Here is a 15,571-nt window from a genome sequence, read left to right as displayed (position 1 = left end):
GGGCCGTAGCTACTTAGGTCCGGCAAGACTCAATTATCTTCTCATCTATTCACCGGGAGATATTGTGGAAACTACCCCGGAGACTACGTTCTCGGCTAAAGTGTCATTGTAAATAAAAACCACCTGAGACTGCAATTTTCTCGTTAGCAATAAGCCACTTTTTTTCTTGTCGCCTCAGTTAAACCGCAACCTGCTACCATCGTATCGCACACCGGCAAGTGCAGGGCAAGCGAAAACAGAAGATGACACCGGAAAAATAATTGCTTTTTAGGTACCATTTTATTTTCTTGCAAGGTTTCTCGTCACACGCAGCCACCCCCATTTCACTCCACCCAAGCGGCAGCGAAATGGGTTGCTCTAAAAAAAATTCAACTAAATCTTCCGAACAAAGGTAAATCTGCTGCTCAACGTGGCAACAGATTCCACCCCTGGCAACTTTTGCGCAAATAAAAATCAACCTCTCGACTTGTCTCCATCGGTCCCAAGAGCCGGCATCCCTCCTGTCAGGGGTAATAAATCTCCGACATCCGCGGAAAAGGGGCAGACAGACGGGCGAAGGAAAAACTCAAAGAGAAAACTTTCGCTAAGCTCCTTATTATCCGTCAGATGAAGAAATGCGAAAGAAATGATAAACTCTTCGGTGGATTTGAGTTCGTTCAGTTGCAAACAGTGAGTTAGACGCTTCTATACCGCTTTCTTTCCTGATAATGAAACTGACTGGCGGATTTGCTGAACAGGATGTTCGGTGAGTGTGCACCGTACATCCTCAAGCTCGCAACTGCTACCATGGCAGTTAGTGTATGTATTTAGCTCTAAGGGAAACGAATTACATTCTCGAGTCTTTTAATTCTCGAGAAAATTGGTTCATAAAACGTCTTCGAAGTCTTGCAGCGAGTAACACGTCCCAGGGGATGGCACTGTTTTTAATGGCAGAGAAATGGAAATCGCATGTGGCCTCGGTAATGGAACGCTTTAACGATCGCACTGTTGCGTGAAAATTAGTCACGTGAATTAGAGCAGACATATTGTTTCGTCATTTAAGACACTAATAGAAAAAGTTTCCAGCCCGATTGTGTATGCGAAAATTCACTTTGACTCTTCGTGCCCGTATCATCTAGGTTTGCTTCACGTGCATCACACTCGATTGCACACAGACAGTGCAGGATCGACTCCTCAATCGACGATCATTTAGTTGCTCTATTATGCCTAGTCCCTCCACTAGTAAACTATATTTTGCCATCAAGTCGCAAAAACAGACACTACGATTTTTACTAATCATTGATTTAGTAAGGCACGTTTGCGTTTGCTCGACGTGCAATTTGCACAATTGCTATGTTTAACATTTTCAAATCCTTATGACTGAGAAATTACAATTTTGAAATTGTATTTTATAATCAAACTAAGGGAAACAATTTTACAGCCAACTTAAAACTAGTAATTCCATTCGATATACAGTATAGATATAAAAATTATAAGATTCAAATAACTCTAGGACGTTACTCTTCGTTTTTGCCTTTCTCATATAGAAAGGTTATGCAATCACTCTGAACATCGTCAACCTATTTTTTGACGTAGGACTACGACTTTGTTTTTGGTATGGGGGTGCACTTTGCAAATTCAACAAAATTGGTATGTAACGTAAAGTGGTCAGGTTTTAAACGCTTGTAACCCAGCCATGTCACGAACTCCTACTCTGCAGAAGGCAAAGAATTCCTCACATTTCCTTTCGATCATGCCCATATGAGCCTGCCTAGTTCTTGTTTTCCGTTCTAAGTTTATAACTGATTCTCTCTAGAATACCTATCCGTCTTTCAATTTCATTGCTTTCGTTTCTCTTAGTCTCAAATTTGCCGAAAATAGCCAACAAAATCGATACAGTAATATGATTTTTAATGTACGCATATAACGATGATGTTATAATATATTAATATTATTTCACAATTATCTTTGAACGCTAACTGTAAACTGTAAAGCGGGCAAATGACCAGTTGGTTAAAGCCCCAATAAACAAATCAATCAATCAACTGTGAATGATTGTTATATTGCACAAATGATCGTCTATTTGCTAATACGCTGAAGCTGATCTTTTTATGCGTATTTATTCAACTTTTTAAAGCAAATTTTCGAAGTTTTTATTGATTTCCTTATATTTACGTTTTCCACATGGACATTCAAAGTTCCACGATTTTGAGAATAGATAAGTTTTAGATGCAAGTGGTCGGAAAACTTGAAAATAAGGTGTTTAACTTACTTGGTTGCATTTTGATTAAGAGATTACCTATTTTCTGAGACACTCGTCTGACACGCAATTTCGAATATGTGGCTTATGACTTCAATGTTGAAGCCGTTATTCAAAAAGTTTTGGAATCGCAAAGTTATCAACAAGCTATTCTAAAGAATATAATTTTCATATAAACTTTATTTTAAGAAGATGCAGGAAGTATCAAGCACTCCAGATGAAATAAAGAAACGCGGATTCAAATAAAAAAGCATTTTTTAAGCTATTTGTTATGGTTTAGTCAAATAATTATATAAATAATTTTCTTTTAATTAATTGTGCATATTGCGAAAACGAATTTTCAGAACTTAAAAAACTGATTTCCACAATACCGTTATTAATTTCGAGGATCTTCGAGGATCTTCAGTCCGATTTCTCTAATTTATGCACGTTTTTCATAAACAACCGAAACCTGTCCAGTTTGTGGGTATCTGATTTTGTACGTTCTCCGAATTACCAAAGCATTGTAATTTTTTTTATTTAAACCTCCGCATAAAAATGTTTGAGTTAGAGATAGTTGTACCTTTTTAGTCCACCTAAGACAGTTTGACATTTACAATGAACTGACAATTACTTTGAATGCGCGTATGTGCTAATGTTTCCGTTGTATTCGATGGTGCTTCGTTCGTCTTAAAAAAACATCGAACTAACAAATTTTCGTAATAATCAAGACACTTGATTCGTTTTGTAGAAAGCTAAAAAAAGGAATAATGCGACCTGATCAAATTGTTGAAAGATTAATATTTGTGAGTATGCTGCATAAAGCCATCAATATCTCAAAATGGCCTAGAAATCTCTGAATATATACATATCCCAGCTGGTATTTTTGTTTGCTGTTACAATTTAAATATGTGTTTTAGATAGTGCTTGAAATAGCTAAAAACTTTAATGTAAAATATTGAATAATTTCCTCCTTACCACTAAATGAAATTTAGAAAAGAAAATGTATTTCAGAAACCATGGAATATTCTAAAATTTATCACACCGAAGAATCCTTAACAATTTCTTGAATTTTATGATTATCTGTTATAATACTCGCAGTTGATAGATTGAGCAATTGTAAAAATTGTAATTCTTCGAATTTATTAGATGTGAGATAATTGTACTGATTTGCTTAATTTTCTCCATATTAAATATGCCTATAACAAAACCCAGAAAGCGACTTTACTTGAAATCTCAAAATGCAAGCCTCAAAACTTTGGTATTTGTTTCTTTGAATCTATTCGGAATCATAACTAACATTTGTCGTATTCTCTGTAAAATAATGTAGATAAATTATCCGCTCAATGTTACCATATCGCATCGACATTATTTCTAAAAATCGTGTAAATCATGTTAACGTCGTTAACGTACAAGAGAAGCGCCGAAGCGCACTATTCAGAATCTAAAAATATCCCCACCTTCCTAATCTGAAAAGATATTATAAAGCTATTCAGTCTATCGTAATATAGGCAGCTGTAGTAGTGAGCAAAACTGTATGAAAACAAAGCGTACTATACAAGGAAAACAAACAGTCCTAGCAGTGGCGTAGCCAGAAATTTGGTTTGGAGGGGGTTTTGATGAAAATCGCATTTTTTTTAAAAATATGCTAAAATTTAATATGAGTTTGATAAATTATTGAAAACTCAAAAACATAAGTAGTCTAACAGATGTCATTCCAGTCTACAAACAAGAAGGATCAACATGGAACAGTTTTCAAACCTCTATAGATTATTTTCTTGTATAAAATGTCAATGAAGTCAAAAATTGCGATCTTTTAATTTAAATGATCTAAAAAATTTTCAACGTTCAAGATCACCTAATATAATAATCCTTGACTTTGAAGGTTTGACAACTTCGGGAAGTTATCAACATTAAACAGCGCCTGCTTTGATATAGAAATTTTAGTGATTAACTCTCATAGAGGTAATTATGGTGAATTAATTTTTCAAAAATATTAAGACACATGGTGCCTTCAGAAAAGTTTTTGATAATGTCATTTCAAATAATTTTGTTGAAAATATGAAGGCTACATGAATTCAACATATAGGGATCTAAATGGACTGGGCCTGCTATATTTCTTCTTAGTGAAGAAAAATTTAGGTGAAAACTATTTTTTTCTGCGCTACGGATAAAATTGTTTGAAACAATCATTGCGAGTTGAGAACACAAAACCTATAACTAAATTATGGATGGATGGAACTGAAACTTGCGTTTCGACTTCATATCATCAGAATCCGACACTAACTTGGTGGGCGGACTAAGCTAGCGCCGAATTGATGCTAGCTCCTGAAAATGGAATCACTCTTTGTATTTTTGAGTCCTTTTAATATCTGGGAATTATTTGTTTTAAATCCAGTTCCCTTATTTTTTTATAAGCTTCAAAGGCACCTTGAACGCAATGTGAATTTATTATTTAATTACCGCAGAAGAGATTTATCAAATACAGTAATTTCAGAATAGCTTGTTGTAAAGGTTTTCTACTACTATATTTCGATACTCTGAATATGTGGGTCTTTGACAAAGTTGTTTGAAATAGCACTTTCGAAAACTTTGCTGGAGACATTAAGTCTCGACTCAAATTTGGTTGAAGAGTAATTCTTGTCTATAATTACTTCTAGGAGGATTAAGCGTCAAAATTATTCTATCAGCAGATGAACAGTTTTACGTTTTGAAATTCTTTAATGTTACTTAACATCGAAATTTGGCAGTTTCGAATGAATGTGATCGTGACCGTTAAAAATTTATCGAGCATTAATTTTACTTTTCTTCATTAGTCAACTTCACAACTTGCAATACTAGTACGTAGCACACAAAATTTTAGTACGCCATTCATTGCATCCTGCTAAGAGGCTATTCATATAGTTGATAATACAACAAAAATCCAATGCTCATAAAACCGATCCTGACCTGCTAGAGACAAAATTACATCAGCTTTCAACTAGTTTCTGAAATGCTATTCTTGTTGTTAACCATATTGAATTGTCTAAACTCTACACAATCTAAAAAAATACATTTTCAGCAAATGTTGAAATGTATGTAAGTTTTCGGTAAACAAGCTTATGTTTTATGTGCAATCAACCTATTCAAATTTAGATTCCCATTCGAAAAATTGTCTCTAATCCATATTTTGAAGCATCTTTCCAAAAATGAGCTCATAATAATTCAGACAGTTATTTTATTTTACATTGAAGTAATTTGACAGCTATGGGATTTTGGCTAAGAGATAAGTTACAAGATCCCCTTCCCACAATTTTCCAAAAGTTCTCATGACGCTTTAAACACAGTTCTCAATGTAGTGATCAGAGAATAATTTTCCAAAAATATTTTGTGGAATATTAAATTAAATTCGTCAGCATCAATTTTTTTTCAATCGAATTAATTTGGGGGGGGAGGGGGGTTAACCCCCAAACCCCCCCTGGCTACGCCATTGGTCCTTAGGCTTTGGCAAAGTTCAATGTGTGCGTTCTGGAAACATCTTCTGCATCTATAATCGTTTTGCCCTTGACGAATGCATAGAATATTATGCTAACATTAAACATCGGTCGAAAGCAACGTCGTTGGTTCATGCGGGAATCATCCCCATAAAACTCAGAATACCCAGGTTCAAATCGCTATATCCCCAAATATCAATCAGCGTGTCATATACTCATAATAACAATCAACCAGCAGCAGCATGTATGCAATCACTTGGCAAAACTATAAAAAGCTTTTGCTACATAAAACTTTTTGTTTTCAAACGAAAAACGCCTTATTGTATGCTATGCTAAATTCGTTGATACTATACAATAGGTAATAAAAGCTATATTGGCCGTGGGAGAACCTAACAAAATTTGTTATAATTCTGATAGAAGCCTATCACAGGGTGTCATATTTTTGATATATACTAGAAGAATTTCTGCTGTTTTCTGTTATTTTACCAACTACGAGACCAAAGTTATAACACAACTTGTTATCATAACAAAGTAACTCAGTCTGTAATAATTTTGTTATTTCTTTCTGATCGGGATACCCTACCTAACGTGCAAATTAGTACCCTGAAAACCAGCGTTAATAATGCTCGTTTGACACCTGCGGTGTCTCCCCCCAGTCTGATGGACGGATGGCACACACTTGGTTCGAAAAGAGTGTGGCGCTCCGACTGGTCAGAATATGACTTACGTAAACAGTGTCGTATTTAACAACAAAAAGAGAAAGATAAAGATGCAAAGAGTAAAAAATCGAGAAGAAAACAGGGTACAAGATACAGCAATATCAACAGTAATAATAATAACAACTACAACAACATAAAAGCAAGTGCAATAAGAACAGGAACCGCAATAAGTACAACAAATGTGTCAAATTAATTATTTGGATGAAATGAATAAATTGAATGCCAGAAAAAATAGTCAGATTAGAGATTGAAAAAACTGAATAAAATGTACGAATTTTAAAATGAAAAAAATCATAAAATGAAAACATTGCACAAAATAAGTTAAATGAATGATATGAATAAAATGCATGGAATTAACAAGCTGATCAGAATGAATAAGAAGGTTAAAACGAATGAAATAGATAAAATAAAATCAAGCAAACAAAAAGAATACGGAATGAAATAAATGATGAAAATGAAACGATCATATATTTAAAATCAGTCCAGTATTCAAAATGTAAAAAATTAACAAAACGCTATTTCTGTCCGAGTCCCTTATCCGATCAGCTATTTCTGTCCGCGTCCCTTATCACCTATTTTTATAAAGTGATTCATCAACAGTGCTATCTTTGAAAATGAACCACCGGGATCAAAAATTGTCCAAACTATGCTAAATTTGGCATCTGAGCTAACTTTGACACTTGTCACAATATGAAGGGAGGCTTTGAGAATTACAAAAAAAAATCGCAATACCCTACACTGTAGAAACACTAACTTCGAAAGCTTTACTTTCAGAAAGTTACTAAATACTCCTAACTGAAAAATATTAGTTGTCAATTTGGTAGAAAATATTCCCAGTTGGACGAACACGTCCATTGTTCGCGAAAACAGTTATGTAGCATACTTTTGGAGAAAGTCTTATAAATCCAACTACAGAAAAATTCATTGTGAAATTACACAGAAATCAAAAGTGAAATCCGATGTTGAAGAACGAACGATAGGGTAAGCAGCCTAAGTTGGACCCCTCTATATTTTGGACGCTTTTAATGCATTTGTTTCCTTTACTGCCAATTCCTCCAAATTCGTTTGGTTGGAAGAAGATAATTGCATTCTTTTGGTTGTTTTTGAAGTGCGGTTGCGGTAAAACCTAGAATAGAGTAATCAGGTAGTAATCACGATAGAACATAATACTTACGAAAATCCAAGTTCTTGTACAATTGAATGTAAAATACTACTGTAAAACATTGCCAAAAAAATGTGAAACATAATTCACCCCAAATTCTTGCTTTCTTATTTACAGGATTTAAAAAAAAAATAGCTCAACTTTGAGAATCAGTAAGACGGCGCCGATGATTGGGTGGCAAACGTGACCGCCACTCACCCCAGTTGGTCTGAGTTCAATCCCAGTCGAGGTCGTTGAGATTTTTCAGAGGTGAGAAAAATCTGAGGTCACGCCTTCCTTCGGAAGGGAAATAAAGCCGTTGGTCCCCCGTCCATGAGTTGATGGGTCGATATCCAGTCCAGATAGTGGGAGTCTCACCTCACTGGCGTCGGTGTTTGGCCTCGTAGCGAAAATAGGCCGACGGCAAATAAACAGAATTAGAAGAAGAAGAAGAGAATCCGTAAGGCATTACGGCTTCGGAGATGTGCATAAGAAAGTGCATTACGCATGAAAAAGTCCGATGAAATAAATTTCAGCGTCCTACTTGAAAAAATATCATATTTTAGCGTATAATTGCTACTGAAGTAAGATAAAAATTACCCATGTCTAGGATCTATTTGTTGTTCGAAGTGTTTATCAAATCAGTCTTCTGGTGTGCAGGATGTCCGTTCGATATCCATTGAGTTGAATAAGAAGATGGAACAATTCGCTTCCATTTCTGAGTCTCTCACTGATACCCGAAAAAACATCGATGCACAGATAAACATCGCAGTAGAAAACGGAATAGAAAAATTGATCAGGTCTTTCAACCTCTCTCTCGAGAGTAAATTGGCTAGCTTGGAAAACAGTGTTGCCAAAAAGTTGGAAGATTTGAAAAGTTGTTTAAATGAAAATGTTAAGCATGAAATTGAATTAGTTGGAATGAACAGAAAGAGGAATTTTAGTAATAGGAAGGTTCATTCTGAATCTGACGGGAATCCCAGTAGAAAACGAAAAATTTTGACGAATAAAGAAGATGAACCGATGTTAATTGAAATAGACGATGATGGAAATAATGACGAGGTTTTTGATAAAAATAGTAGAATTACTTACGCGAATGTTTTGTCGGGAGCTACTGGGACGAATAAAATTAGAACTAGAAGTCAAACGAAACGTAAGGCTCGCCCGGTCATTGTAATTAAACCAGTCGAGCCGTTGCAATCGAGTGACGCCACGAGGAATGAATTAAAAAATAAATTAGATCCAAAGGTGCACAAAATTAGCAACTTTAAAAACGGTAAAGATGGCTCGATTATTGTGGAGTGTGCAACTCGGGATAATATTGAATCGGTGAAAGAAAACATTGTAAGCAATCTGGGTGAAAAGTATAATGCTGTTATACCGATACCCGGTAAACCGAAGTTGAAAATAATGGGGATGAGTGATCGATACTCTGAGGAAGTTTTCGTTGACTTATTAAAGAATCAGAATGAGGGCATTCCGGTCGATTTTGTTAAAGTTGTTGCCAATTTTGAAAATCCACGCTTCAAATATAACAAATACAATGTTATAATTGAAGTTGATAAGAACACTTATAGCGGCCTGATGTCAGCCCGTACGGTGAACATTGGTTGGGATAGGTGTTCTGTTTTAGAGGCCTTTAACGTGCTGCGCTGCTTCAACTGTGGAGAATTTGGTCATAAGAGTACGGGATGCGTTAATAAAGAAACATGCTCCAGATGTAATGGAGCACATAGAACATCTGAATGCTCGTCAACTGATTTTAAATGTGTAAATTGTATAAAAAAGAATAGTGAACGCAAAATGAATTTGGACGTAAACCATGCGGCATTTAGTAAGCAGTGTTCAGTATATCGGAGACTGCTAGAATCTAAAAAAAGCAACGTTTTGTTGAGTGAATAGCAACTAACAAACGGGAGGCTGTCTGAAATATTATGTTTAAATATAGCTGGGTTGTCTACAAACTTTGTTGCAATGCGACATCTTGTAGAAAACAAACGTCCATTGTTGGTTTTTCTATCAGAAACACATATTGTTGATGCTGATGCATTTGATCAGTATAGCATTCCGGGTTATAAAGTTGCTTTTTGTCTATCTCATTCCAGACATACCGGTGGAGTTGCTATTTACGCCAAAGAATCGATTAAGTTCAACGTTCGGTTAAACGAAGCAGTTGATAATAATTGGTTCTTGGGTATATCAGTTGAAAGAGGCATGCAGATGGGAAACTTTGCAGTAGTATACCATTCTCCTAGTTCTAGCGATCGACGATTTTTAGAAATTTTAGAAAACTGGTGGGAGAATTTCGTTGATTTAAGGAAACTTAATGTAATTTCGGGCGATTTCAATATTGATTGGCTCAACGATCAAAATTCGAATCAGTTGAAGCAGTTGGCTGAGTTTTTCAATTTCAAGCAAACGGTTAGTGAGTTTACAAGAATTTCCAGACACAGTAGAACATTGATAGATCACGTGTATTCCAATTTTGATGGGGTTTATTCGTATGTAGAGGCCGATAGTAAAATTTCAGATCATGAGACAATTTCAATTTTACTGGAGAATGAACCAAACCGTGGGGAGGATAAAGTTAAAATTAAGTGCTGGAAAAGATATTCGAAACAAGCCATGTCTCAACTGGTTTCGAGAAGCCTGGATTTTACGGAATTGAATGGAAATTTGGATAACAAGGCAGCTGTTCTAACTAATGTGTTAAAAGAGTGTACAAATAGTTTAGTTTCTCAAAAGTATGCTAATTAAAATAACTCGAACAGCTGGTACTCTTTAGATCTTTTGCGCCTGAAACGTAAAAGGGATAAAAAGTACAAGAAATTTTGCAGAACTAATAGTGAACGTCTTTGGAATGGGTACACACACGCGCGAAATATTTATTCACGAGCTTTGAAAAAGACCAAATGTGAGTACATTCAAAGGAAGATCGATCAACATCAAAACAACAGCAAAGAGTTATGGAAAATCCTAAAGAATTTAATTAAACCTAAACCTAGTTCCTCGCAGTCCATAACTTTTAACGGGGTAGAAGAACAATCGAGCAAATAATAGCTGAAAAATTGAACAGTTATTTCGTTAACAGTGTGCAACTGATCAATCAAAGTATTGAGCTGGTCAGTGAACCTGCGGAAATAACACAGCCGATTAATATTAACTGTAGATTTGATGGATTTCACCCAATCACTTTTGAACAATTGAAAGATATTTGTTTTTCTTTGGGAAAATCGGCTGGTATCGATAATGTAAACGCAAAAGTGATACAGGATTGCTTTCATGTCATCGGACACGATCTGCTGGACCTTGTAAATGAATCGCTACAAACTGGGCACGTGCCGACAGTTTGGAAGGAATCACTTGTGATTCCTATTCCCAAAGTTACTAGGACGGATAAAGCCGAAGAGTACCGCCCCATTAACATGTTGCACACATTAGAGAAAATTTTAGAACTTGTTGTTAAGGGCCAGCTGATGAGTTATTTGAATAATAATAATTTGCTAATTCCGGAGCAATCGGGATACCGAGAGGGACACTCTTGCGAAACCGCTTTGAATCTAGTGTTAGCAAAATGGAAAGAGAAAATCGAGGTTAAAGATACTATTTTTGCTGTATTTTTGGATCTGAAACGCGCTTTTGAGACAATTTCGAGACCGTTACTTTTAAAAACTTTAGAGCGATTTGGTATCGGAGGGATAGCACATAAGCGGTTTGAAAATTATTTATGTGATAGAACTCAGAAAACTAGTTTCAACGATTTTGTATCTAGTTCTCTCGGCAATCCTCTTGGAGTGCCGCAAGGTAGTGTCTTAGGTCCTATTTTATTTATTATGTATATAAATGACATGAGGCGAGTTTTACGATTTTGTGACTTAAATTTGTTTGCTGACGACACTGTTCTGTTCATTGCAGCTAAGGATATAGATGAAGCCGTGGCGCATTTGAACGAAGATTTGCATTCCCTTGCTCGTTGGTTAAAATTTAAACAATTAAAGTTAAATGTTGCTAAAACTAAATATATGATCATCTCTTCGGCTAATACTAGGCCTGACGTTAACGTTGAAATAAATGGTGAGACTATTGATCGCGTTAGTGAATTAAAATATCTTGGAATAATCATTGATGACAAGTTAACCTTTAAGTCTCACATCGACAATGTCATCAAAAAGATTGCTAAAAAGTATGGTATATTGTGTCGTCTGAAAAATGATTTAACAATTAGTAGTAAAATTTTATTATATAAATCTATTGTTTCACCACATATCGACTTCTGCCCATCCATTTTGTTTCTTGCCAATCAAACACAAATATTGAGGTTACAGCGATTACAAAATAGAATCGTGCGATTAATTTTAAAATGTAACAGATACACTTCCTCTAGTTTCATGCTAAGCGCATTACAATGGCTCTCTGTGAAGCAAAGAATTTATTACTTAACAATGGTGTTCATTTTTAAAATTATTAATGGAATGCTGCCTCGATATTTGTGTGATCGAATTGAAAGAGGAAGTGATGTGCATAGGTACAACACTAGAAACGCGTCGGATGCAAGAACACCAAACTTTTTATTTAGTAGATCACAGAACTCCTTGTTGTACAAAGGAATAAGCTTTTTCAATTCGATGCCTAGGCATATTAAACGTGCAGCAACATTAGCGGAGTTCAAAACACTATGTATTTCACACGTAAAATCTGCTTTGTAGACAGATTTTTTGAATTTTTATATTTTGGAGTTATTTGAATAACTATGTAATACCACGAAGATTGTATTTTTTTTTCTCTTCTTTTATTTGCATTTAGTCACACTAAGTTATTATATTCGCTATGATGATGATGGATTTTTGTTAATTGTTTATTAAAGTTATTAAAAAATAATGAGATGTCTACAAAAGTCTGAGCCACGCGCGCGCTAAGCAGATAGAGACTAACTTGAAATCGAACATGGTGACCAGCACTAAAAGCTCATCGGGTTGAATCGAAGCTTTTAGACTTTTGTTGTGATCAGGGTCTGATTTGATGATGGAGTTGTTTGCTCGACAATAGAGTTAATTTCGGTTATTGCTGCGATAGTGGTAATAACGGAGTTAGCACGTTGAGTATGGGGCTTGATGACTCCTTCTGATAACTACTAGATATCGGGTTCAATTCCTGATCAATCAAGGATGTTCTCGGATAGGAGTATCCCTTAATTGCCTTGGGTTAATGATAGGAAACTTTCAATAAAGGGGTCTGATGTGGATGATATAACTCGACCGGACTCTGCACTGCCACTAGGCTCGTCACTGCTCACCTTAGCAGGTGGTAGTACCGATGCCTTGGTCAGGCGGGAGGAGTCTTACAGAGAATTATCGGAAATGGAAGCTATTGGGTTCAATTCCCGATTCTATCAAGTATCTTCCCGGAATGGAAATTTTCTTGATGGACCCTGGTTGTTGGCGGAATATTCGAAATGTATCTGGTTACGTTCTTTTGAAGGAAAGGCTATGTCTGCAAATTGAACCAGTCCGTTTCTTTTTGTTAACTGGTTTTTTTATGGATCAAAATATTAATTATCTTTTAGATAAATCGTTCAGCTCACACCTTTGTGGGGGTATGAGGTGGGACCATCATCATCATCGACTGTGATGATTTCTGCTTAATGATTTGCTTTCTAAGTCTTGTATATATAAACCAAACAACTTGGTTTTGCATTATCCGACGTTTCGGCCGTTTCGTGGCGGCCTTTTTCAAGGAAAATATCTGCCTGTCGTCTGTGCGTCCCTAACAAAAGCGACAGACAGATATTTTCCTTGAAAAAGGCCGCCAAAAACGGCCGAAACGTCGGATAATTCAAAACCAATTCGTTTGATTTATATATACAAGACTTAGAAAGCTAATCATTAAGCAGATAAAAATTACCTTTCCAAAACATATTGTCGAGCGAAAAATACTGTACCAGGGGTTCAGATGGAGCTATCACCTTAAATAACAGGTTGTTGCGAACGTCACAAAATACCGACCAAATACTTTTCCGTGTAGACACTGTATATACATTGCATATATTAGGGAGTTATTGGAAATAGAAAAGCTCCCAAATTAACAAATGAAGTCATTTGTGTATTTAAAAATAATGAAGGAATTTACAATTTAAATGATTCTCATGCTATACAAGTTGTTCTATTGGTGTGTATGAGTTGTTATAAGCAAACAAATATTTTCTATAATTAATGCATGCTATAAACATTCTAATATGAATCAATTTTGTGAATTTCATCCGTGTATCCAACAAGCTGTACTGGCTTCAATCTATTACTTCCATTTCGAAAGTCCGATGCTGCTATAAAGCTCCCTCATTCAAGTGTGCAAACAGTTTCGATAAGCTTTCTGTTCCGTACCACCAACATCAAACGCTTACCTTCCAACCATAAAGTTAAGCATTTTCGCTTTCATATTGTTCCCTCTTGTTCAACCCACCCCTTCGCGAGAACATATTTTAGAAGCATGGAATCCTACACAAGCTTCGCATTGACACTGACACTGCTCATGAAAAAAAAAACAGACTACTCGCGACGTTTACACACACTCGTATCGTATGGTCAAGCCTTAATTATTGCCTTTTGAGTGCTGCTGTAACTGTCTGCCCCAGACCTGGCGATCTCTCGATGGGGTGATCGTTGAAACATAGAAGCACATACATAGTTGCCTGCATAGACCGAAACTATTTCCTTGTTCGGCTTTGACACAGAGCAGTCAGTGTGCTGATTCGTCGCTAGGGTATTATGACATCGGACAAGGACACGCCTGATGTGCAGCGATCAGTTTCGCCATCACCTCGAAAAATTCTTGCGAAATTAAAGTGTTGCATTTGAGGTTAGTTTACGATCTGGTTTCACTATTATTTGCATGAATTTGGTTCAGTTTTGTTGTATATGCTGTGGTCGGTTTCTTGCACCATCTAGGGAGAAGTTTGCCGTTCTAGGGGGTGAACTTTGTTTGTGCAAATATCAATTAAACGATTTTCGCACAGATCAATTTGATGAATAATTTATTCCCTGAATGACAGCTATGCGAGGAATGTCAAAATTCCAAAATAAAGCGATTTTCAAATACAGATTCAAGTCCTACGATAAAAAAGATTGAAACTTGAATAGTGCTCGAAGTGGCAAAGGTCCCACTAACACGAAAAAATACCATGCAGTTGCTGATAAATTGAACCATGACCTAACTGACACAGAAGATTCCAGTTTTCAAAATCTAATCAGCGAATCACTACTGTATCACATAATTTTATTTTTTTTTTACTTTGGGCAGGTTTTGAAAATTTGAATGAAAAGATATTCTATATTTTTAGCATTTTGTGAATATTCTCGTTTTATTAATGTTTTAATAAACACTTCTTAAGTTTGAATTTAGTTATTATTTTTGCATCATTTTCAATACCAGCATTAGGCGAAATAACTTAGAGCCTCATTTGCACCACGTTCCTACAAGCTTTGTTTCGATCGCTTGGTTTTGCTGGTGCTACAGGGTGTTTAGATGGAAATTTGATCAAAACAAGAATTCATGTACATTGATTTTTTCTGTTCAAATACAAAATACTGCTTCCATTTCCTTTCCCCCAGGAAGCTGTTGGAAGTCGATTCCGCTATCTCGGCGTTCGTGTAGTTTGGATGCGATGCCCGAACAAAATATTGATGCGTTGGTCCTCTGCTTGGACACCATATTGAAAAAAATTCCATTTTGTCCGATATTCAAATTCATTAGAACTAATCGAAGATACCAAAAAGTAAGCAAATGATACAGCTCCTTTATATGAAGAAGCTCTTGTGATGTCCATCTTACGAGTTTGTTAGGAATACATTATTGCCTCAGGTACAAGTAAAACAAATTAGCAAATGTATGTTTAGTACCATAACTATAACGTTCTTGTAATTAAAATCACATTTTTATCTTTACCGACTATACTAACCATTGTCTTTACTATGTTCGAACAACTAAAGTTCAGCTTGGCAGCATTATTACGACATTGCAAAATACA

The sequence above is a fragment of the Topomyia yanbarensis genome, chromosome 2 (genome assembly GCF_030247195.1).
Source record: "Topomyia yanbarensis strain Yona2022 chromosome 2, ASM3024719v1, whole genome shotgun sequence".
NCBI classification, from domain to species: Eukaryota; Metazoa; Arthropoda; class Insecta; order Diptera; family Culicidae; genus Topomyia; species Topomyia yanbarensis.
Note: the sequence above shows the minus strand (reverse complement) of the source record.